Source organism: Cupressus sempervirens, chromosome 8 (assembly GCF_028749045.1).
Source record: "Cupressus sempervirens isolate cs-2001-9-10 chromosome 8, ASM2874904v1, whole genome shotgun sequence".
NCBI lineage: Eukaryota > Viridiplantae > Streptophyta > Pinopsida > Cupressales > Cupressaceae > Cupressus > Cupressus sempervirens.
In genome coordinates, this window is record NC_143125.1 from 400,843,862 (window position 1) to 400,869,774 (window position 25,913).

The 25,913-nt window shown below is 34.5% G+C and overlaps 1 pseudogene; it reads left to right on the forward strand.

The window, feature by feature from the left end:
• The window catches only part of LOC149542977 (CTP synthase-like), a 50,890-nt pseudogene extending 31,758 nt beyond the window's left edge, over window positions 1-19,132 (forward strand).
• The last annotated feature ends 6,781 nt before the right edge of the window (window positions 19,133-25,913 follow it).

Here is a 25,913-nt window from a genome sequence, read left to right on the forward strand (position 1 = left end):
TCATGGAGCACTGCTCATTCACCATGACCTTGTGGTCATCTTGCACCCAAGCAATACAATATGGATGCCGGTGTTTTTGTCTCTTCAACTTCAACTTGGTGACCATCATTTCTAACACTAGATTGTCAGTACTTCCACCATCACTGATCACATCACAATATTTATCTTCAAATCTACACCTTGTGTGAAATAAACTCCTTTTTTGATCAAGTTCACTCTCACTGCTTAGCAAGACTCTTCTATTAACTAGGACTTCTCCTCTTTTAACATCTTTAGAATGTGACGATCTGACATCTTCATCAACATGTGCAACTCTAGCCTAGCCTTTGGTTTTTTGATTTTTTCTTCCATGGCATTGGGAATATTCAAATGCTCTATGCCCTTCTTCTCCATAATGAAAATATTTTCCATAGAAAGCTCCTCTTCCAGATCCTTGTCCTTTGCCTCTTCCTATTTGATCTCTATTTTTTTGATCATGGAAACAATTGGAATTATTTCTCATTTGGTTCTAATTGCTACTTCCAGTCTCATCCTTGTTCTTTTGATCGTCATTATCACCTCCATAAGATCATCTGCTAGATCTTCCACTACAACCTCTTCCACTATTCTTGTTATCAAACTTTTTGTTTAGTTTCTCCTCAACCCTTAGGGAAAAATAATATGCCTCCTCAATACTAGTCACTCAAACAAGACTCATCTCATCCTAAATGCTTGGTCGTAACCCATTATGATAATGGGCAACTTTCTCCTTATCGACTTCTACATGGCCAGTTCTAATGAGAACTCGGTAGAACTCTTCAATATACTCTTGAATAGATTTTTCCTCTTGCTTCAACCCTTGCATTTTGTTCAATAGATCAAGCTTATAATATATGGGAATGAACTATTGCTTCATTTTAGCTACCATCTAATTCCATCTAGTGATTTTGTCCTTTATTCTTTTATTTCAATCCAATTGGCTCTCTTGCCACTAGATCTTTGCAAGACCCTTCAGTTTGGCCTTCACAAACTTGACCCTAACCGAATCTTCAATGTCTTCATACTCAAAGTACTCTTCCAATTCATTGATCCAATTGATCAATTCCTCTATATTGAGATTTCTCAAAAATGTGGAAACATCAAACTTAGGTCTTTTTTCAATACTGGAAATGACCCTAAAGAGCTTCACCTCCTCTAGGTTAAGAACTTCCTCTACTGCATTTGGGTCCACATTTCCTTCTTCTTCTCCTTCATCCTCACTTTCATCATCTCCTATGCCAAGAATCATTCCTTTGTGAATATGTTCTTGCATCACTTGCATTTTCCTCTAGAGGGTTCTAAAATTCTCAGGTGTAATACCTTCAACTCGTCAACCATGCTCTCTTCGTGAAGGCATTTTTACACTTTCATTGAAAACCTAGCATAAAATGCCTCATAATTCACAACCTGTCTACACACTCAGCCAAAATCATGGTCCTAGTGTGAACTACCTCATAGTCGGCGATCTTCCCACACACTCAAGAACTCTAGCTCTAAAACCACTTGATGAAGGGTGCTCCCTTTAATACCATAAACCATAATAGAAAACAAAGCAACAACAACAAACATTAGAAAAAAATATTGACTTCTTATTTGTGCTACAAATGTGGAATTATAGAATTCAAAAGTACAATATGCTAACCCACATGGGGTGCCTTCATTACAATAATATGCAAGACAGTGCTACAAACTATCACCCAGAGTTGTTCTAGACAATGTTTGAGCTTATTTTAAATAGGCATTTTTATGTTGCCTAGGAAGGTTCTAGACATTAAAACTTAATACCTAGGGCTGATAGACCCTAAAAATTCATGTGAGTCGACAAAATACATCTTTGACAATTATTTTAGAAATTTTGGGTAGCCCAACTTTGGAAGGCCATAACTCTCAAACCGTTGCTCTGATTGGCTATTACCACTTTTCAAAAATGATAGCTCTTGATCTACAAGCTTGGAACCATGCAAGTGCCCTTTTGTCGAGTTTTTGGACCTCATCTAGGCACTCTAAGACCTCCAACAGTGATCTTGAAGATTTTTCTACAAATTTTTCCACCAAAAATCCATAATAACTTCTTTGACACTTAAGCTAGAGCAATGATATTTTTACGGTAGGCTTATAACTCTAAAATGAACTTTCATGTATAAAATGAGAACATTCCAAGCTTGTATGGAAAAATTACTAAAAATATCAAGCTCCCATAAATAGTAACCATGCTATCTACTAGTCCTTATTAAAATATAAAAGACTGGATTTTTTTTTTTTTGGGTGATGCAAGATTGCCCTTACACCTAGGATGCACTTGCATCAAAACTTGCAGTTAACATGATAGAAATAGATATCAAGTACCTAGTCACAAAATCAAGAGAAAAACAAAAAATAAAGATGGCAAAAACCACTTTGTCATGGTGTTTGAACCCCTAAAAAGTAAAAATAAAGATGTATCTAAAGGTGAAAACCTCTTTGAGGCAACTGAGGATGAGGTACTTGGTAGTCTACCAATCTAATTTCAGGATAGATCTTCAGTTCTCATCAAACCCACACAACCTATTAACTTGGGTACATAAGAGTCTCCCAAAATCATTCATGTTTCTCAATCTCTATCGACTAAAGAAAAGGAGAACTTCACTAAGCTCTTTTAAGAGAAGAAAATCAAAATTTCCTAGACCTACTCAGATATGCCTGGCCTTGACATTCATCTAAGCATGCATCATCTATCTATTTCTCCTAGTGTCAATCTTGTTAAACAAAAGTTGAGGAAAATACCTCCACATGTTGCTCTCTATGTTAAAGAAAAACTAGAAAAGCTCTTAAGTGCAAAATTTATCAGAGCTATTGACTATGTAGAGTGGATCTCCAACATTGTACCTGTGTCCAAACATGACAAATCCATTTGTGTGTGCACTGATTTTAGAGACTTAAACAAAGCATGCCCTAAGGATGACTTTCCACTTCCAAACATAGATATGATAGTGGACATGTCTGTGGGCTATGAAATGTATTATTTAATGGATGGCTTCTTAGGTTACTATCAAATAAAAATTACCCCTGAAGATTAGGAAAAAATAACCTTTACATGTGCATGGGTACCTTTTGTTGGAATGTCATGCCCTTTGGGCTAAAAAATGTAGGAGTTACCTATCAACAAGCCATGACTACCATCTTCCATGATATGATGGATAAAAACATTAAAGACTATGTTGATGACACATTGGCCAAATCTAAGAAAAGAGATACACATCTTGATGACCTTAGCCTGATATTGGACCACATGGAACAATTTTAGCTTAGGTTAAATCCCCAAAAGTGTGCCTTTGGTGTCACATTTGGGAAGTTGTTAAGCTATACAATATCAACAAAAAGCATTGAAGTTGATCCTAAAAAGGTGCAAGCCATCATGAAAATGCCTCGTCCTAGGAATATCAGTCAATTAAAAAGTCTTTAGGGACATCTATAATCTATTAGGAGGTTCATATCTTAGTTGTTTGATAAAGCTCAATCCTTTAACATGAACTTGCATAAAGGCTCCATATGTATCTAGAACGAAGAATACCAACAAAGCTTAGATCAAATCAAATGGTTTTTGGCTAAACCTCCAGTATTGATGCTACCCATACTAGGAAAACCTTTGATACTATACATCTCAACTATAGATTCTTCCCTAGGAGCACCATTAGCACAAAGTGATGAGACAAAAGAGTGTGATATTTATTACATTAGTCACACTTTGACGGCTTATTAGATAAACTAAAAAAACATTGAGATGGCTTTCCTTGAAATGGTATTTTCCTCCCAAAAGCTTAGACACTACATGTTGGCTTATAGAGTGCATCTCATTGCAAAGATTAATCCCCTCAAATATCTATTGAGTAAAGTTGCACTTACTAGACATTTGGCTAAATAGATGATGATTCTCTTTGAATATAACATTCAATATGTCAAACAAAAAGCTATTAAGGGGAAAGCTATAGCTAATCATCTTGCTAATTTTCCATTGTAAGATACAACTCCTATGCAGATTGAATTTCCTAATGCTTCCATCATGTATATCACTAAAAGAAACTAGAATATGGTATCTGATCATCCTACTCCTCCTCTCCATCTCCCTCAGTAGGCTAATTCTATCATGGCTCCATGCACTCCACTCTCCTGCATCTCAATGGATGCTCCTCCTCCTCCTCCTCCTCCTCACTCTCCTCTATTGTGACCTCGGCCTGCATCCCCCTCCTCCCACCTACTCGAGGACTCCTCCTGACCTCTATATGCCTATGACTCCTACCTTTGCCTCCTCTACCATCTAAACCATCTCCCCCCATCTGATACCACATGTGGTGCATCTGGTCATGTGAATCTTGAGAAGGGATGTCTTTGCATCTCATATAAGTAGGCTGGATCAACCTCGACATCTGCCAGATCTAGGCAATAGTCCCAATGCTTCTACATTAATGATGTAGTATCCCTCAAAGTGGTCTAGTAATCCAAGATTGGAAACCAACCCTATGCCTCCTAATCATGAAATTGAGCATAGGTGGTGGTCTCCATTGAGATCACCTATCTATGACCAAATTGCCACCATACTTGGCTAATCACAAATTGCTCTACAATCTTTGAGAGCCTTCCCATTAGTGGCCGACTATAGTGCATGTATAAGAACTTCCATGTGTCTGACCATCTACAAGACTGATGGTATGGTCACCAAAAAGAAGAAGTGATCTCATCAAAAAGGTGCCAGTAGTAAGTCACATCCCCACTATGACTCTTAGGGATGAACCCTGTGTATCTAAAGATGAATAGCTCATTGTGCTCTTGTGACTACACCTGCAGTCGGATCATTGCAATATGCTCCTATGCCTATATCTGGGCCAACAATATACAAATTTCCCAAGTTTACCCATCTCAGTAGGCTATCTCATGGAGCTCATGATACATGTCAACAAGGATTACAAGTCCCCATGCTATCTTTCAAGGCTACCCAATCAAGTTTGCTACCAATCAATCCCATCCTAAAGGAAATCCCTTCTAGCCCCTGTTAGTGATTAGAGCTTGGGTAGCTAGTGAGAAAAAAAGGTAGGGCAATGGATACTGGTCTCCATAATCATCTATTAACCTCTCCCATCTGAGGTGTTGATCTAGGATGGTCACATCTTGAAATAGCTATTACAGTGCTAACCTCCCCTCTATCGAGGTATGATCGTAATAAACTTGTGACATGAAAAACCTCATATCAACACACCTCATATGTATAATAATAACTTAAAACAAATGAGCATAAATACATAACAATCATACTCACATGGTCTCAATGGCATAGTACCCAAAAGATGTAGTATACATCCTCTAAAGTGATGGTAGCCTTACCACTAGGCAAATGGAAGGTGTTGTGCTCGTTGTGCCACCGCTCAACTAAAGCACTCAACAATCCATGGTTCACTTGTGTATGGGGCATGCATGTCAACCACCTCAGTCCCATGCTCACTATTGAAGCCTTCTCATCATCATCCAGATGACGAAGGAAATACAACCCCACCACCTTGGGGGCTCTGATCAAAAGGGTGGGGAAGACAATTTACAAAATCAAGTCAAAGAAACATAAAAAAAATCAATATCAACTGCAAATAGATCAAGAACATCATCAATTAATCAAAGTGATAGAAAATAGTGCTCGCACATGAAAGATTTGACACTAAACATTAAAAAAAAACTCAAAAATAGCTTCTGTGATACTTTTCATAATAACTGGGTAATACATTTTTCTCATTAAGTATAACACAATACTTCTTATACTTCTCGGGTGATACTTTCATGTTGGGCAATTGTTCACACCATGCCATGTGATATTTAGGTAGGGTTGATGCGATAGAACTTTCTAAAGCATGAGATACATTTTGTATGAAAAAGGTATTATGCAATACTTCTCAAAGTAGTCGTGTGATAATTTTAAAGTATCACACAATATTTATGTCAAAAACCCTAAAAGAACATTAAAAATGTGTTAAATGCTAAAAAAGGCATAAAATTTTAAAAGACTTACCAAGGCCTCATGCTTAGGTGGCCAATTGTCTAACTGACTACACTCAAAATAGTGTCTGTTAGTTGGAATGCTAGCAAGCACCATGATCTCTCTCAAAATCACTCAGAAGCTATCCAAAATCACAAAAGACAAATGAATTCAAAATGACCCTTGGATCCCTTATATAGTCCTTTAACCGCATTTTGACTCAATTTTTAAATTCCTTGGAATTCCACAAAAATTGCACCCCTGGCTAATTTTGACATCTTGGATCCAATTTCCAAGATCAAAATAGAAATCTGAGTTCATCTTGATAGTCAAAATCACATTTCAAAATTCTACCTTCTTCTATGCAGTTAGTTGACCTTTTGAGGTCTAATCTTTGAATCTTCTCTAAGGAATCTTCATTTCTCCATGTCTTCACCATTTATATTCTTTGTACCTACCTCAATTCATATCTTTCACTTCTAAATCATCTTTCTACTTGGTTTGACCTAATTCCTATTCTTTATCCTTCTTGGTCAACTCTAGTAAAATTGGGGCATTCTATCTCTTCTTTATGGTCACTCTAGTTCTAATCTCATACCTGTCATCATAGACTTTTGTATATCTCAGATTTCTCATATCTAGCTCATTTGTACATTCCCTTTACCTCATTTCAATTTTGATCCCAAGGGGGAAGAAGTACTCTATCATCACTTGCTACAACTATCTATTTCTTAGGAGCATATGTTTGATCTTTTTATTTGCTCTTGATCTATCTATGTTGCTTGATGTTAGTACTCTTCTTGAGTTTTGATATCATATCTTTTCTAGTATTCAGTACTATTTCTATTAGGTTGCACATTCAAGACTTGCTATCTCTTTCTGCATTTCATTCTTTGAAATCAAATCTCTCTATCTATTGTTGCCTACTTGGCTTCTATATTCTTTGATGTAATGTGTTCCTAGATTGATAACACATTAGTCAAAGAGGGGCAAATGTAATCACCTAAAAATGATCATCTAGCCTATTAGCCCCCTTCTTAGCATTGAGGTAAAATTAATTAATCACTTCTTTAGGCCAAATGCTAAAAATTAATTTATTTTATTTTAACTTAAAGTTTGACTATATTATCCTAAGTCCATATTTGATTAAAAGAACATGTCCCCTTTTAATAAAATAAAAGACCCCATTCTTTTAACCCACTCAATGTGCACACATAAAGTCCTTTTTCTATTTACAAATTAAAAGAAAAGGCTTTTTTCTCACATGAAAAGTCTACTCCTTTTCATTGGTTGACTTTCCCTTACACATGGATCATGCCAAAACTATAAATCAACCCTTGATTTTCTACTTCTTGCTCTTGATCTCAATTGCCTATCTATCTTTAAAAGAGAGAGCTCTCTCTTTCTCAAAGGATCATGTTCTTGAGTATTGTTATGCTGCAAGTTTTTCAATAGATTTTCTTAGAGCTTGTGGAGAACTTCTCACTTCTTGTATAAATTCTCTCATCACCATTCTCATATTAGCTTAGATTCATTTGCAAGTAATTTAGATATATTTTCAATAGTGTATCTTTCCTTTTTGTAATAATCTTGATCACCTAATTTAACTAGGATAGCTATAATACTTAACATTATCAGATTTCCACAATCCATTAATAATGAGAGCAATGTTTCTGGATTAGATTGTGTGAGTTTTTTTAGCATCAACGTTTCAGATCATACTACATGATCCATCATCAGGATGAGAGACAACCAGAATATGAAATCATATTCTGGTTGTCTCTCATCCTGATGATGGATCATGTAGTATGATCCAAAACGTTGATGCTAAAAAAACTCACACAATCTAATCCAAAAAAATTGCTCTCATTAGCTATAATACTCTCATTTGACTTAGTATAGATGCATTCTTACATCTCATTCTAGTATAGATCATACTTGAATTGCATATTTGAGAACTCCTTTTGGACACTTTTTATCATTAATACTAATGATACTACATTAGGGGAGTATCCTAAGCGTTGGAGAGTATTGATATGTTGCATTTATGACTGGACTTGTCATTGATGTCAACATAGTAGTAATTTTGTTAAGACTAGAAGAATAACAATCAATAATCTTATGATGCACAGAAGCTAATGAAATTTTAGATGATGCATAGTGGAGGAAATATTCCTAAGGTTGTCATGATGACATGGTTAAAAGGACTAAGTTTGATTCGATGGTGTACAAAAGTTACACTTGATTTATTGGAAGTAGTGCAAAAATAGAGCATTTAAAAAAAAAGTTCTAATGATCTATCACTATCTTTCATCTGAGATGTAATGAAGAGATGCACAATCACATAGTGATAGAGAATAGTCATATGATGATGCCAATGTGTGCTTAAGATGTGGTTTCATACATGTGAAGTTTTGTATTGATTATAAGCCAACAATGTTCTTGTAATTGTGAATTAATTAATTATCTTATTTTAATTAATTGGGAAAGCCTTAAGGCCGAATCAAGAAATTATTATGAAGACAAGTTTTTTTTTATTTTTTTAAAGAGGGGTAAACGCTTTGACCTAGAGCTATGAACCAGTGAGGCCACAAACAGGGGACCTCATCCCCATGAGATTTGAACCTTGATGGCAAGGATAACAATGCAACAACTTAACCATCACAACATGCCACTATTGGCAGTATGAAGATAAGGTATAAAGGAATGTTTTTTGCCTTATTTGTAATGCATCTTGATGAAGAAGATCAAGTGGAATGCAAAGTATTAGTGCACAGAGCAAGTAGGAGTAGAATGCTTATTGCATGCATGCAAGAGATCTAAAGGATCATTGGATGTGTAGTATGAGATATGGTTACAAGATCTAAAGGAGTAGAAGTTTGATTGACATGATAGAGATAGAGGAAGGAAGTACATTTTAGTTCTATTATTCTACAAGGAATAATACAGAGATCATTTGGACAGTGGGTTCTTTGATTTTAACCTTGGAGCTATTTGGGTAGTGGGTCTAGCTATCTTCCACAACTCCTAATAGGGTTGGCACAACTCCTAATAGGGATTAAAAGTATCCTAACAAGGACTCATATGTACTTAATGTTGTAATAGACTCCTAACAAGGTCTATCCTCTAACAAGGAATATTTATATTACTACATCATCTTGTGGGTACTATCCCCACCGAGGCTTTCCCTTTGATCAAAGGTTTCTCTAGTTAACATATCTAGTGCTAATTGTGTATGAGTATCTTATTGTGGTTTCAATTTATATTATTCACATGGTTAATTTTGTTTAAGGTTAATGTTTGTGATGATAGTTGGATAAATGATTCACCCCCATCCTTAGTTATATTAGTGAACTATATATTCTAACAATTGGTATCAAAGCATCAGGTCCTTGAATGTAAGGCTTAACAACTTTGGGAGATCAATGAAGAATACGTTCAGGAAGGATAGTCCAAGATTTGATGGGGCTGAAAATGATAATTGGAAGGAAAGGATGAAGACTCATCTGCTATGCATGGGTCTAGGATATTTGGTTTTTAATGAAAGCTATGAAGACAATTGTTGAAGAATCAAAGTTAGAGGAATACAGTGAGGGAGAAAGAGATCTATTCATCTGTAACATGAGAGCTAGAGAATCCTTATTGTCAGCTCTTCTAGATAATGAATGTAATTAGGTAAATACATTTCAAACTTCTCATGAAATTTGGAATGCATTAGAAGTTACTTTTGAAGGTGATGCTCGTGCAAAAAGAATGAGATTGCAAATTTAGATTTGTGCATTTCAAGATGCTAAGATGATGGAAGATGAATCTATAAGAAGTTATGTAGGAAGAATATCAAAAATTGTTGTAGGAATTTTGTTTGTTGGTGGAACTAAAGAAGATGATCAGGTTATATGGAAGATCTTGAAAAGCTTAACACCACCATTCAAAAAAACAACTCAGATGATTCAGCTTATTATGCCCTGCACCAAATATTTCACAAAGGAAACATTTCTTGGGAGATTAGAATCTATAGAAATAGAAATGAGATAGTCTAGAGAATCAGCTAGAGTTGAGACAACTTTCAGTGCTCTAAATATTTGAACTAATTTGTCAAGAAGTGCAAGTGCAAGAGGAGACTTTGCCAGTAGTAGCATATATGACAAAGATAAGAAGATCAAAGAAGTAATAGTCCTTCTGGTAAGAAGAGAGAATGATGGTAAGAAAATATTTAAATGTTAGACTTGTGATGAATATGGTCATTATGCATCTAAATGTCCTAAAAGAGAGAACAAATTTAGAGGAAAATTTAAGCCTAGAAGAGATAAGGATAGAAATTTTTTATATGCTAATGATGGTGAAAAATTTGATGAAAGAGAACAAAGTGAAACTGGTGATGAATTAGGATTTGTGGTTATCAAGGAAGATGATCTTAATAGAGAAATAAGAGAAGAAAAATCTCTAGTTACAGAAGTTGAGAAGAAATAAGATTGGATAATTGATAGTGGATGTTCACATCACATGACTGGTGATATGAACAAATTTGTTAAGTTCATAAATCATGATGTCAGTATTGTTAGAGTTGGTAACAATGCAACCTATTATATTATAGGGATTGGATCTATTACTCTTGATGGTACAACTAACACTGATGATGTTTATTTTGTTGATGGTTTGAAACATAATTTGCTAAGTGTTGGACAGTTGGTAGACAAGGAATATTTGTTGTAGTTTACAAAAAAGACTTGCATTATCAAAGACAAAGATGGTAAGCTGATTGGTACTGGAACTAGATCCAGAGGTAATGTATTTAAGTTGAATCCTACTAAAATAACATGTTTGGTTGCAAAGGTTGATAACAAATGGTTATTTCATATAAGGTTCTATTATATAAACTTTGATAAAACTATGAAAATTAGTAGTACATTTGTAGTAAAAGATCTGCCTAAGATTATTAAGCCTACTAATGTTATTTGCAAGGAATGTATTTTGGCTAAGTAGAGGAAAGTGTGTTTTCCTAGCAAGAAGTTCTCTACAACAGAGAAATTGGAGATTGTTCACACAGATCTGAGTGGTTCTGCAAGAACCAGAGGATTCTATGGTGAAAGTTACTTTATGATTTTTGTTGATGATTTCACTTGGATAATGTAGGTAGCGTTTCTTAAAGAGAAGTCTAAAGCTTTTGAGAAGTTTAAGATATTCAAGAATAGAGTTGAAAATGAATATGTGTCAAGATTAAATGTTTGAGATCAAATAGAGGAGGAGAGTTCACTTTGTAGAGAATTAAACATGTTTTGTGAAGATAATGGAATCAAAAGGCAACTATCTTCACCTAGAACACCTAAACAAAATGGGATTGTTGAAACAAGTCAGCAGCAAAAGCATCAAGAGTGATGTTATTTGAGAATAATGTCTCAAAGACATTTTGGAGAGAAGCAATTAACTCTAAAATATATACTCTGAATAGAATACATATTAGGAAAAGTATGAGCAAGACACCCTATGAGTTATGGTTTGGTCATTCACCATTGGTCAAATATTTTAAAATATTTGGAAGTAAGTGTTACATAAAGAGAGATGATGACATTGGTAAGTTTGATCCTAGAAGCAATGAAGGTATGTTTCTTGGTTACTCATTGAAAAGTAAAGCATATAGATGTCTCAACTATAGAACTAAGACAATAGTTGAGTTCGCAAATGTAAAGATTAATGAAAATTTTGGTACTAAAGAGAAGATGGTAGCTAATAATTCTAATGAAGAAGAGGATAATTCTAGAATTGTTAGACATAATGTTGAAGTTCTTTTTGAGACTAACAATGACTTGAAAAATGATGTATCTGTTGAGCGTAGAGAAGAACATAGATCTGTATCTAGAGAAGAGATAAGAGTTGAGATTTCAAATTCTACTTCTAGTTGAAACATGACAAAGAATCACCTTCCAGAGCAGATAATTGGGAGCAAGGATAAGGTGTGATGACAAGGAATAGAGTAAATGAGGAATTGTGTCTGATTTCCAAAGTGGAACCTCAGAGCATAGATGAGGCATGTAAAGATGATCACTAGATGCGAGCTATGAAAGAAGAACTAGGTTAGATTGTGAAGAATGAGACATGGGAATTAGTTGCTAGACTTAAAGACAAGAATGTGATAGGAACCAAATGGGTATTCAGAAATAAAATGAATGAACAAGGAGAAGTTATGAGAAATAAGGCTAGACTTGTTTGCAAAGGTTACTCATAGCAAGAAGGCATAGATTATGAAGAAACATATGCACTTGTGGAAAGAATGGAAGCAGTAAGGATGTTCTTGGCTTATACAACAAGTAAGAATTTTAAAGTTTATCGGATGGATGTCAAGTCAACTTTTTTGAATGGAGAACTTGAAGAAGAAGTTAACATTGAGCAACTTGATGGATTCCCTTTGACAAAAGATACACATTTTTTATGAAGACTAAAGAAAGCACTCTATGGTATGAAGCAAGAAGCTAGAACTTGGTATGTAAGGTTGGAAAGGTATTTGTCTAAGCTTGGATTTATCAAAGGTAAATAGATGGTAATTTGTATTTGGGGGAAATTGATGATGGTTTATTTATCATTGTAATATTTGTGAATGACATAATATTTGGAGGAAATGATAAAGAAAGTGATAAGTTTGTTGAAGAGATGAAAAATGAATTTGGAATAAGCATGATAGGAGAAATGAAGCTTTTCCTAGCATTGCTAATTGTACAGAACAAAGATGGGATATTTATCTCACAAACCAAGTATCTGAAAGACTTGTTGAAAAGATTTGGTTTAGAAAGCTACAAATCTGTTGGTACACCCATGATAACTGGTCACAAGTTATCTAGTAAAGATGAAACACCTACAGTTGAGCAAAAGAAGTATATATTTATGATTGGAGGTTGCAATATTTGACTCACACTAGACCAGATATAGCAAATGTTGTTGGGATTGTAGCAAGATTTCAAGCTAATCTTAAAGAGTATCATTATGCAATAGTAAAGAGGATATTCAAGTATTTGAAGGGTACATCTGATTATGGAATTTGGTATGATAGATCAAGTGATTTTACCTTGTGTGCATATACTAATGTAGATTGGGTAGGTAGTATGGATGACAAAAAAAAACCATTGATGGAGTATTATTTCTTGGAGAAATATTGGTTTCTTGGTTGAGCAAGAAACAAGACTGTATTTCTCAAAGTATAGTTGAGGTAGAGTATGTTGCAACAGAAAATAATTGTAATAAAGTTATGTGGATGAAACAAATGTTGAAGGATATTGGGATCAAGTTTACAGAGCCTATTATCATTTACTATGATAACACAAGTACAATACATATGTCTAAGAGTCCAATATTGAATTCTAAGACAAAGCACATATCTATTAAGTATCATGTTTTGAGAGAGAAGGCAACAAAGAAGGAAATAAGATTGGAATATGTAAGTACTAAAGATTGGATTTGAGATATTTTTATGAAGCCATTGCTTGAAGATAATATTGAGTACCTAAGAGGTATGCTAGGGGTTATGCCCCTACCTACTTCAGAGTAGATGATGCAAGGAGTGCATCAGTCTAGTGGTATAGAGCACTATGGTTAGACTAGACTAAATGCTAATACTTCCTAAATGGAGGAGTATCTAGTATATACTAATTCATGGAGGAATCTTGGTAATTATTACTAAATAATTTCTTTGGACACTCAAGCTAGTTGATGATTTGAGAAGCTGATTAACAATTGGTATGTAACAGTTGGTAAATGTGGTTGACACCTTTGACATTAATGTCAATGGGGGAGAGAATGTGCATGAAAAAAATATTAAGAGAATGTACCTAATAAATAGGAAGAGAAGTACCTATTGGAATATCAATGGGGGAGAGTTATCTCTTTAGGGAGATTTAGAAAGATTCATGTAAATGTGCAAAAGAATATGTAAGTGCACAAAATAAAGTGTAAGTGCACAAATGCAGCTAGAAAGTATTGGAAGTTGTTTACTATGAACAACTGTTGTTGATCCTAAAAGAAGTAGATGAATAGAGCAGTGTTACAAAGAATTGAAAATTTGATTGATGAAGAGGATTTGAGAAGATGAGAACAACAACAACACCAGTAGGGTATTGTTTGGAATTCTTGGAACTTATATGTTTTTCATCTATGTTGCCATAAATGCCAAAGGGAGAGATTGTTAGCATGAATTTTTATGATACTACATTGGGGGAGTATCCTAAGCATCAGAGAGTATTGATATGTTGCATTCATGACTGTAACTGTATTTGTCATTGATGTCAACATAGCAGTAATTCTATTAACACTAGAAGAATAGTAGTCAGTAATCTTATGATGCGTAGAAGATGAGGATGTTTTAGATGATGCATAGTGGAGGAAATGTTTTTGAGGTTGTCTTGATAACATTATTAAAAGGACTAAGTCTGATTCGATGGTGTATGAAAGTTACACTTGATTTACTAGAAGTAGTGCAGAAATAGAGCATTGGAAAACAAAGTTCTGATGATCTATCACTATCTTTCATCTAAGATGTAATGAAGAGATGTATAGTCACATAGTAATGGAGAGCAATTTTATGATGACACCAACATGTCCATAAGATGTGGTTTCACACATATGAAGTTTCACATTGATTGTAAGCCAACAATGTTCATGTAATTGTGAATTAATTAATTATCTTATTTTAATTAATTGGGAAAGCCTTAAGGCCAACTCAAGAAATTATTATGAAGATAAGGTATAAAAGATTTTTTTCCTTATTTTTAATGCATCTTGATGAAGAAGACCAAATGGAATGTAAAGTATTAGTGCACAGAGCAAGTAGGAGTAGAATGCTTATTGAATGCATGTAAGTAAGCATTGGATGCATAGTATGAGATTTGGTTACAAGATCTGAAAGAGAAAAAGTTTGGTTGATAGGACAAAGATAGAGGAAGGAAGTAAATTTTAGCTCTATTATTTTGAAAGGAATAATGTAGAGATCATTTTGACAATGGTTTCTTTGATCTTAACCTTGAAGCTATTTGGGCAATGGGTCTAGCTATCTTGCACAACTCCTAATAGGGTTGGCACAATTCCTAAGAAGGTTGGCACAACTCCTAACAGGGTTGGAATATCCTAATAGGGATTCAAAGTTTCCTAACGGGGACTCATATGTATTGAATGTTGTAAGAGACTCCTAACTGGGCCTATCCTCTAACAAGGAATATTTATATTAGTAAATCATCTTGTGGGTACTATCCCCATTGGGATTTTCCCTTTAATCAAGGGTTTCCCTAGTTAACATATTTGATGTTGATTGTATATGAGTATCTTGTTGTGGTTTCAGTTTATATTACTCACACGGTTATGTTTGTTTAAGGTTAATTTTTGTGATGATAGTTGGATAATTGATTCACCCCCCTCCCTCTTAGTTATATTAGTGGACTATATATTCTAATAACACTTGTATTCTTTCTCTTGTTTAAGAAATCTCCTGTTGCATGGTTTACTAGAAAGGTATGTCTCTAAGGCTCAACTAAGAGCTCTTCATATGCACAAACACACATCTTTGTACTCTATGGATAGGGAGCTCTAAGCCACCATTCAAGTATTCCAATTCATAGGATAACTTGGATAGAAGGGTTTAGAGAAGTGCACATTTATAGTGTAGAACTCTATTATATTAAAATATACTTTAGTCATGGTGGTACAATAGAAAGGGGATCCCTAAAGTAAAAGCAAAAAATAAAAGGAAAAACAACAACTTCATGACATTTTAGGGTTTCTATTTTGTGGAAGTTTACTATAGCATCATGGAAGATTAGAGGGCAACAATTGTTGAAATACGGTCTTGTAGAATGGGGTGATTGGAGGATATGCCCATAATAGATTTGTTGATATGGATTTAAAAATTATGAAGCAAATGAAATTGGAGGTTAGACTCTACAACATTTTCTAGCAGTCTTCAGCTAGTTGAGTTTGGTTTGAAAATCCAATACTTGATGATCCCAAAGTGAAGCAAGGTATCTTCTATTTGTAAGAGTAGATTAGATGACAAATGGTTCTCCTTATTTATTGGTACTAAGACACTCCACCAAAGAACTCACTCTAGAGAGGATCACACAACATGGACTAAATTTTTAGTTGCTGCCAAATATCACTTTCCTTCTAGATCAATCAACACCAATTTTCTTATGCCTTTTGATGAGACTATTGTTTCAACTGATAAACTTAGATGTCATGTAGATGCAGAATGATTGAATGATGAACTAACATAGGGTTGTGAAGACATCCTGTTATTAAAATTTCTTTTGAGTTGAAAAGTTAGCTATAATTTTTGGAGCAAAAGTGATTTAATCTTCTTGACACTCTAAGTCAACTAGAAGCTAAAAAAGTTGATGTGAAGACCATAGTTGTTGATGCAAGTCACTCTTGTTCAAAAGAGCATGACGTAAGTGAATATGAACATGGAAAATATAGTGGTAGTGCAATAGAATCTGAAGCAGACAATGAAAGAAAAAATGGTGCAGAGTGATGGGCCTCTAAAAGGCCATTGTTTTAAGATCTTTTTATCTTGTTTTTAAGTAGTTATCTTGCAAAAACAATCATGACTTTATGGTTTTAAGAAAATGAACTTATGTTTTCATGTATATGCTCTATATATGATGAGACATTAAGTAGAAGTATGAATTGTTCAAATATGCTATAATTGCTTGAATCTATGGACAAAAATGGTATAATGAAGTGATGTTGCATGTTGATAAATGTTTCCTCATTTATGCTATGTCTTGGATAGTTTTCCTCTTGTAGCCATATGATTTGCAAGAGTGATAATTTGAACTTACACCTTTTCTAATATTGATGATAAAATAAATATATGTATGTGGAAGTGGTGTGTGCATTGAATGCTTTTTAGGTACTTGCTGTGGATATTCAAGAGTCAACACCTTAGCATTAAAGTCAGAGCCAACTGGCTTGCTGAATCATTATGAGTGGAGGAATTCATTATACATTTTCTATTAGAACAAAAGATGAAAGTATATTTCACAACTTGCTATATTTTAGAGGATTTATTCATGGTTAATGGTGATTTGGTTTCAAAATTTATGAGTCTATAGTTGATCCTCATTAATGGAGTGATCATAGAGTTAGGGACTAGTTATAGTTTCCTTTTAAATAACATCTACTATAGCTTCAAGAGAAGTTTTTTTTGGAAAAAGAAGAACATAGGTTGATTTTCATAGCAATTGAGTGTGATTCAATTTTTAGTCAAGGGTAATTCCTTCACCATGAATGAATACAATGAGTAGTTTAAGTCTATTTCTTTTATCTTGATTGTCTTTTCTGTTCACTCATCCAAGGGGGCCCACTTGGTGAGTGAACTATTTTGTTAGAATAAATTTCATTTCCATGTTTTTTTTCCTTGCAAGATAGAATTGTGTTGCTCCTGCAGCCATTGATAATAGTATCAATGAATTGTTCATACAACGAAGGTGAATAGATAGGTTCGTTGCAACATTACTTTCAATCTTTAAGTTAAGTTGTTATTTCAGTTGCTAGCATAGAATTCCTTCAAAATTTCCTTCACATTAGTTGTAATGACTTGAAGGAGAATTAGAGAATAGAATTTATAGTCATCCTCTCAAGTTTACACTTTTGGGTTGACAAATTAAATGAAGTCAGTGTACTATTTTAAGTAAACACATGATATTGTCTAACCATGAAATCACTATGAAAGGATGTCCAATCCATTGTTATTAAAGTAATAAGATGACTGAACACAAAGGTAGAAACTAATGAAGATGATGAGATATTCTTTGACACAAAAGATTCTTTATCAAAATCTATAGCTCTAGCTCTGAATTCAAGAGAACACCAACAACACCATAAACCTATGATGAAGGATTTCTTGACAGTGAAGATTTCTTAAATGGTACAAATGAAACTAATGTTGATATGGAAGTTAGTATTGACTATCCTTTGGTTGAAAGATGAAATAGCTTACCTAAACCAAAGGAAAAAGACAAAGAAGTCAGTATGTGGTCTATGATTAATGATAATAATGGGAAGATAGTAACTTCTGGTGGCATCAGGGTGATTTAGAAGGTGCATGGACTATTTGCAACTTCTATCAAAATAGATCTTTATTTGAATCAAGGTAACTATGAAAGATTTTTAGATGTGACCTTGACTTGAGACAATAATATTACCACTAGAAAAATATATCAGTCTGCTATTGACAAAGAATAGAGAGGGGACTACTTGAAAAACATTGTCTAGGTGCTTCCACATATTATAGATGCCATTCAAGAATGGATTGAGTGTGGAGCTCTCATTCCTATGGATGGGAGCACATGAGATGTGAATGTATGTGTCATTGAGCTAGAGGGAATTTTTGGAGACATTGAGTTGATGATATTTATTGAGGATTTTTGTGTCAACTCTCTTATTGTATTTGCCTTGGAAACTTTTGTTTAGTTCATGTTAGCCTTGTACCTTTTTAGGTATTTGTGGTGAGTAGAAAACAAAGCCAACATAACATAGTATCTAGGAACTTCAAGAATTGGGGTTGACACCTTATCTTCTAACATGTTGCAGTGCACAAGATTTAGAAGAAAAGATTAATGACAAGCTATCACAATTTTGTCATGTTTGAGCTGGGCATATCCTCAACATGTATGATGTTCCCAACATTTTGCACATTCCTCTCTTACTAGTGGATCAAAAGTATCATGAAGTGATTCTAAAGGGACATGGATCCCTTAAGTGTTGTTCAAATCCCTTCTCTACATGAATGGACTTCTAGAGTGGCTGAATCTGATAGCCTTATAGATCTAGTGAGAATTTCAATGGCTAAAAAATACACTGGACTATTAGATGCTTGTGTATTTGTTATTAAGGCCCTTCATTAATATACTTCAATCCAATGTAATAGGAAATTAACAATAGAATTGATTGCAACATCTAACCTCAAAGACACAACAGAAAAAGGGGCACTAGATAGTCATACATCTGCATAAAACTTCTCTAAAGGGTTCAGATGGTATTTAGGTTCCTAGAGGATTTAACCACTATGGTGTACAAGAAAAAATATTGGCAAAGAAATATGCCATGAAAAATAATGTTCCCTATCTAGGCATTTGCTAAGAATACATAAATTATTGTGATTGAGTTTGCATGTTCAGAACTAAAATTGGTGTAAGCTAACATTGCAAAATTGAACCCAAACACCCTGTGTCCTTATGTTTGGTATCATCAAACTATGGTGGGATGTTATGAAAAACACATATTTTGTCTTAGGAAGTCCCAAAGTGGTAGCAATCTAAAATTCATTATTGTCTAATAGCATAGTTTGTAGATTCATTTTCTCAATAAAGAGCATGGGAGAATGGTGCCTAAGAGATGGTTGTGAATGACAATATGATGCATTATTTGTGAAAGTCAAATACATCAACATGATATAAATTACTAGAAATAATATAATCTGTATGTTTTGTCACAAAACTTGCTTGGATGTCTAAAATATGTGCCAAAAACACAAAAGCAAAATTGGCTCTTTATCTTTCAACTATAATAATAAAGTGAGATATCTACATTTAACAAGGTGCTAATAGGTGATAGGAGCTGAATAATATTTACATAAATATGCATCTAGTTAATATTGGGTTTTAGATACTTTCTTTGAGATCCAAATGCACTGTAAAAAAAAGAAAGGGATAATTCCTCCTATTTTTCACCAGTTTCTAGAGCTTAAGAAGTTATAATGTTTGTCAACAATTTTTAGGAAATGGTCTTCTAGGTGAATTAATATCTAAAGAAGTGTTTAGTTCTAATCATGGAGATCTTTTTAAATAATGTGGAGATCTATGTGCCAAATTTGAAGTGGGGTTGCAACAAAAAGATTGACCAAAAAAATCTTTTCATATGAGAACATATTAGAGGGTGACTATGGTCCAATGAGTAAGGCACTAGATAGCATCAAACAAACATTCCAAAGTTTTCAGCATTGTGGCACAGAATGAAGCCCCCAATTAGATCTACTGTTACCTAGGGTTTTCAAACTCTAAGTAATCCCCTCTCAAAAATAAAAAATAAAAAGATATACTTTCAAAATAAAATCCTTATAAATTATTTTGCATTAGACTTAATTCTTTATAGAATAAAATATCACACATGCAAAATAATTAAATATCAAACTATTTTAAGGTAACATTGTTTTTTCACATAATTAATTCTACAAAGAATTAAATATTACTATTGTAATGTGACCATGAAAGCAAAAATGGTGAAGTAGGTAAGTTGATGGGGGTAGGATAAATTGGACAGAGAATTTGAAATGATTAATTATCTAAAAGAATTAATTATTATTGTAACATGTGGCATTTGTGGGAAAATTTATATGAGGAGAACCTACTGGGAAATAGATTTTAATAAAAAGAAGTTATGGGTAGTTGGGAACTACTTGGGTGGAAATTCTTTAAAATGGGGAAAGTCAATAGCATCAGGTTTTTATTTTATTTTAGGGATGGTATATTTCTCAAGGAAAGAAAAGAAATTTTTAGATTTTAGTTTGTATCAGAGAACTAAAGGGAGGTGATTTCATTTTATACTTGTAAACTGGTTTTAGTGTAGGAGAAAAGTGACCATGTGGTTATTTTTTTGTATGTTTGGAATGAAGAGAAGTTTATTTTGAGATCTGTTGGTTTGAATCTATTCTTCTCCAATTGGAAGTGATCTTTTGGTTACTCTGGTTACATTTTAAATATTGTCTTGTCCTCATTTATCAGGGATTTTGTGTGTCATGAAATCATGTGGTTTTATGCATCAAAATATATGAGGGTGTGTTATATCTCCATTCTATTTCTTAATAACTAAGAATATTGATTAGATATCATGTGCACTATATATATAATTTTATTTTCCTAAGTTACTTAAATAAAGGTTCACATTCATTTCATGTTGATGAATGAATGTTAGTGTTCCTTCTTTGCCTTCTGGTTAAAGGCATAAATTAGAAAATTATTTACCATAAATAAAAAAGAAGGTAGTTGTAACTTCATTTCAAAATTCAGAGAGCTCTTGAAAAAATAATTATAAGTAACTCAATTGTTGGTTTCAAATTTTGTCTTTCAATATTGGCATTTAAGAGTTATTTGCGAAGGATTTTAGAAGAACTCAAATTTTTTTATGAACAATTCCAAATCAGAAGTCATCTCAATGAATCTTGTCATGAATGTAACCTTGATGAGTTTCCATTCTAGAAAGTCAAGTTGTTACAATGTAATTTCCTTAGAAGTTAAGGTTAATACAAAACCCTGAGGCATCAGGCACCATTCTTATTTTCATAGAAATTCTCACAAAAAAATGCAATCTAAAATGATCTATATAGTTCAAATAAATCCAACTAAACTAAATCAAAATTGAAGTAGAATCTAGACCACAAAATTAGCTACATATTTAACAAAATATATTCTTTTCAATGTCATTATGGTCATTGACCTACAAAATACTATGACTACTATTCTAATCAAAATCTCATATTAAAAAGTAGTCATTCATGTTTTTGATTAAGTAAAACAAGTTTTTTAAAGGGGTTCCTAAAACCCACTAGTTAACAACATAAAGTAAACTAACAATTTAGGTCTAGCTACTAAGAAATAGAAAAAAATAGGCCAAGCCTAACCAACATACAAAAGCAAAAACCAAAAGGCCAAAAGCCAGGAAAACAAAAAAACTAGAAAGAGTGATCAGGGAATGAGATCTTTACCCAATTCCTTTTTCTTTAACTCCATCTCTTCCTTGGCCTCTGTCTCATTAGTCTTTGAGTGACTATCTTCCTGAGAAGCCAACTCATCCCTCTTTCTCTTTTTCACTCTACTCTTTTTGCTTGGGCTCTCCTCCTACAAGGATTCCTCCTTCTTAGTCATCCTGCTCCCATCTATGTCCTTTTCCTCCTTGCCCTTTTTATTCTCCTCCATCATCCCATGCAACTAAATGATGTTATCATTTAGACCTTTTATAATGTTAAGGCTTTGATAAGCAAAGCTATGAAGTGTAGTCTCCATCCTTTCCATCCTTTTTTCAATCTTTAAAACCCTTGCTTCCAAATTGCCAATTTTGACATTCTCTCCCACCCCTCCTGGCCTATCCTATCCCTGTAGTCTATACTTTATTTCCTTGATTTCATGAAATGTCCATTTTAAGGACTGAAAGTTGTCCACAAGGCTATATTTTGGCATTGTTTAGGAAATTCATACTTGTCTCCTACACATTGTCACTTAGAATAACTAGTCTAGTATCAATAAGTTGTTCTAGCTAAATTTTTCCATCCCTTCCCTCGAGCACCTTTGGATTTATTTATTTTTTGACAAACCCCATCTTGGCTGCACTTGCATGGAAATTCCTCCAAATAGTTTTTCTACCCTTTTCATCTAGAGAAATCATTATTTTAACCATGCCCTCATCCTCCTTCCTTTGTCCCCAAGCTTCAAAAAAACTCTCCTTACCCTTGCCTTGAGCCCTCTTAACCTCCTTATCCCCTCCTCTTTTCCTTTTGACTGAGCTTGCCTCCTTCGTACCTACCTAAGCCTTGCCAAGTCCTACCTCTCTCACATTTCCTTCCCTATCCAAGTCCATCCCCTCTTCCTCATCATTATACTCTTCCTCCTCCTCCTCCTCCTATTTTATCCTTTTCTCTAAGCCTCTCTCTGAACTCTTTTTATTCTTATTACCCATATCCTTCATGATTTTTTTGACCTCCTCTTCTTTCCAGTGCATACCTACACTACCTCCATGTCTGAGTGGAGGTAAGAGCTCTCAGTTTCCTTAGAAGAAACTACCTTCTGGGCAACAACCCTTCCATGATTTTGAGCTTTAAAATGCTCATATATGAGTAGTAACAAACCCTCATAGAAGGCAGGGTTGGAGTAAAATTTCTTCTTATAGTCCATTATACTCTTATTAGTAGAGAAAAATATATAGTAGGGAATGGAAATCTTGGTCCCATACCTGAAATGATTAAGGATAATGAAATGGTGGGTTCGAATCCTATCAAACCTAGTGTCGAGCATGATATAGGATATAATTTCCCTAAGGAAAAACCTCCATAGCTTCTTAATAGATGTAGGCTCATAATAGACGCCCGTCCTCACAAGCTCCTTCATTTCCTTCAAATCCCTAGCAAAATCCTTAATCACAGTTAGGGAAATTTTATTGTCCCTATAGAATTTAATGCCCTTTTTTGGGGAGTTAATCACCTCTGCAATAACCTCTTCATTGATTTGAAAGTCCACCCCATCAATATTTCCCTTCCCCTCTCTCCATGTCTTCACCATTAGGTCAGTGATCTTCAAGTCCCAGCCCTGAAGTTTTTTAGTAAAGGACAAGAAATCTCCTTCCTTCAATTTCTTCCACACCTTTGATCACCTCTTCCACTTCTCTGCTTCCCCCTTTGGCTCCCTTCTATGCCTCTCTCCTACCATGTTGTAGAAATAGAATAGCAGTGCCTATAAGTTTTTTGGTTTCCTTGAGTTGAGACTTGTTTTATCTCCCCAAACCTGTACTTGACTCTACCCTCAAAAAAGAAAAAGATATAGTAATTAACAAAAACCCTTAAGATCACCCATAAAATGTGCCAACAAATTCTCCAATAATGAACCCTCTAGATTGGCTTCTGCTGATCTTTCCATACAATATATGACATATAAACAATATTAACTACCATTATTACCCTTAATGATGCCTATTTTCCCTTGAATCCTTTCCAAATCCATAATACTTTTTTTGTCCAGTAGAAAAACCTCTCCACTTGCCCATCTTTGTGACATGTCCATCCTTACACCCTTAATCACCATCCAATTAGTAGCCACATTACCTTCATGGTACACATGAGACAAAAAGACCTTATCAAAGGATAGAAAAATATTTTTCATTTCTACAATACTATTCTTTATACTCCAGACTAGATGGTGATCACCTCTTAGGAATTTGATAATGTTTTTAGAGTCCTCCTCCAACCACAAACATTTGACCCCAATATCTTTAGCCAATTTTGTAGTTTAGAGGGTAGTGCTGGCTTCAACATAATAGTTTATTTGAAAACCTAGGGGGAAAGTAACCGCAATGATCCCATACCCTTGACTATTTCTTATCACACCTCCACATCATGCCTCTCCTAGGTTGCCTTTAGCTACACCATCAAAGTTGGCCTTGTGCTAACCTTTTGGAGGTAATGTCTGAGAACACTCCTTCCTTTTAGTTTGAGAATCTACAATTCTCTTAATTTCATTTGAAAAAGGGTTAATTCCTTTTATAAACATATAGTTTTCCAACAGGGAATTTTGAATTTTTTTAGATGCTACTCTAGCTGTATGGTTAGTATCCCTAAAAATCATGTTATTGCATTCCTTCCATATACCCCATCCAAAATGAGGCAAAGCCCATTTTCTAATAGTATGGAGACTAGAACTCTTCCAAGAATTATCCCACTACCTTAAGAAGTCTATAACTGAGCTAGGAACACACCAATTCAACCCAAAAGCTTGACTAAATAAAGACTAGACCTCTCTAGAAAATGAGTAGTGGATAAATACATGATCCACCATATCTACCTAATTTTTACAATAGACACATCTATTAGGAATAGGATGTCCCCTCTTGCACAAGTTGTCAATAGTTAGAATCCTGTTCTAGAGTAAAAGCTAGAAAAAAATATTGATTTTTGGGGTAAGACCAGGGTACTAGGCTTTAGCCCATTTTGGCCTCAAATCTTGCTTCATAATAGCTTGGTACCCCAAGGATGCCAAATGGGTTCGATCCGAAGTATCCTCCCAAATAATCTTATCCTCATCTTCATTTGCAAGCATTGAGATTAGAATATTCATAAGGGGTTCAAAGTCCATTGAAATGATAGTTAGATCCCTCCAACCCTGTTCATGTCTATACTCAGAAACAAATCTCCCCACCCTCTAGATGCAAATGCATGACCATCTCTCAAATTCAAGGATGAAAAAAAGAGCCCCTTGAATCAGCCAACTATCCTACCAAAAAAGAGTTCCCTCTCCATTCCCAACATTCCATTTTGCCATTCTGATTGCTACATCTCTAGCACTAAGAAGACCATTCCAAATATTAGAGCCTCTAGGAATTGAATCACAAAAAAGAAACTTTTTGAAAGAACATCTATGAAGATATTTTTCCTCCATGATGTCCCTCCACTCCCCTTTACTAGAAAATATTCTCCACACCTATTTAGCTTGGAGGGCTCTATTGAAAGGACATAGTTTCCTTATGCCCAAGTCACCATTCTATTTTGGGAGACACACAATATCCCAAGCCACTAGGTGTAAATGCTTGTTGCCTTCTGACCCAGACCAAAGAAAGTCCCTCTAGATCTTGTCCATGTGATCCACAAACTTACTAGGAATCCTAAAAAGACTCAAAGCATAGGTTGGAAGATTATGAAGAGTAGCTTTGACAAGTTGAATCCTTCTAGCTTGGCTAAGAGTGACCCCTTTCCAAAAAACTAGTCTTTTGTTAAACCTGTCTAAAATATTATTTTAGAAAGAATCTGAGGGCCTCAACTGCAAGGGGAGGCCCAAATAGCTAGAAGGAAGACAACCAATATCATATCCTAGAATAGCAGCGATCTTCCTCTGATGCACAATTAGAGTATTAATGAAGAAAAAAAAACTCTTTTTCTAGTTGATAAGCTACCCCAATCACCTAGAGTAAGAGCTTATAATCTTTTTCACTTCCCTGGCTTCATTTGCAGTAGCTTTCCCACCCATAATAGTGTCATCAACAAATTTTTGATGGGAAACAACCAAGGGGCCTGAAGAAGGTTTTATACTAGTCAGAGCTCCTAAAATTCTATTAGTAGAAATCAACCTTTCGAGACAATCAGCCAAAATAATGAATAGAATAGTGG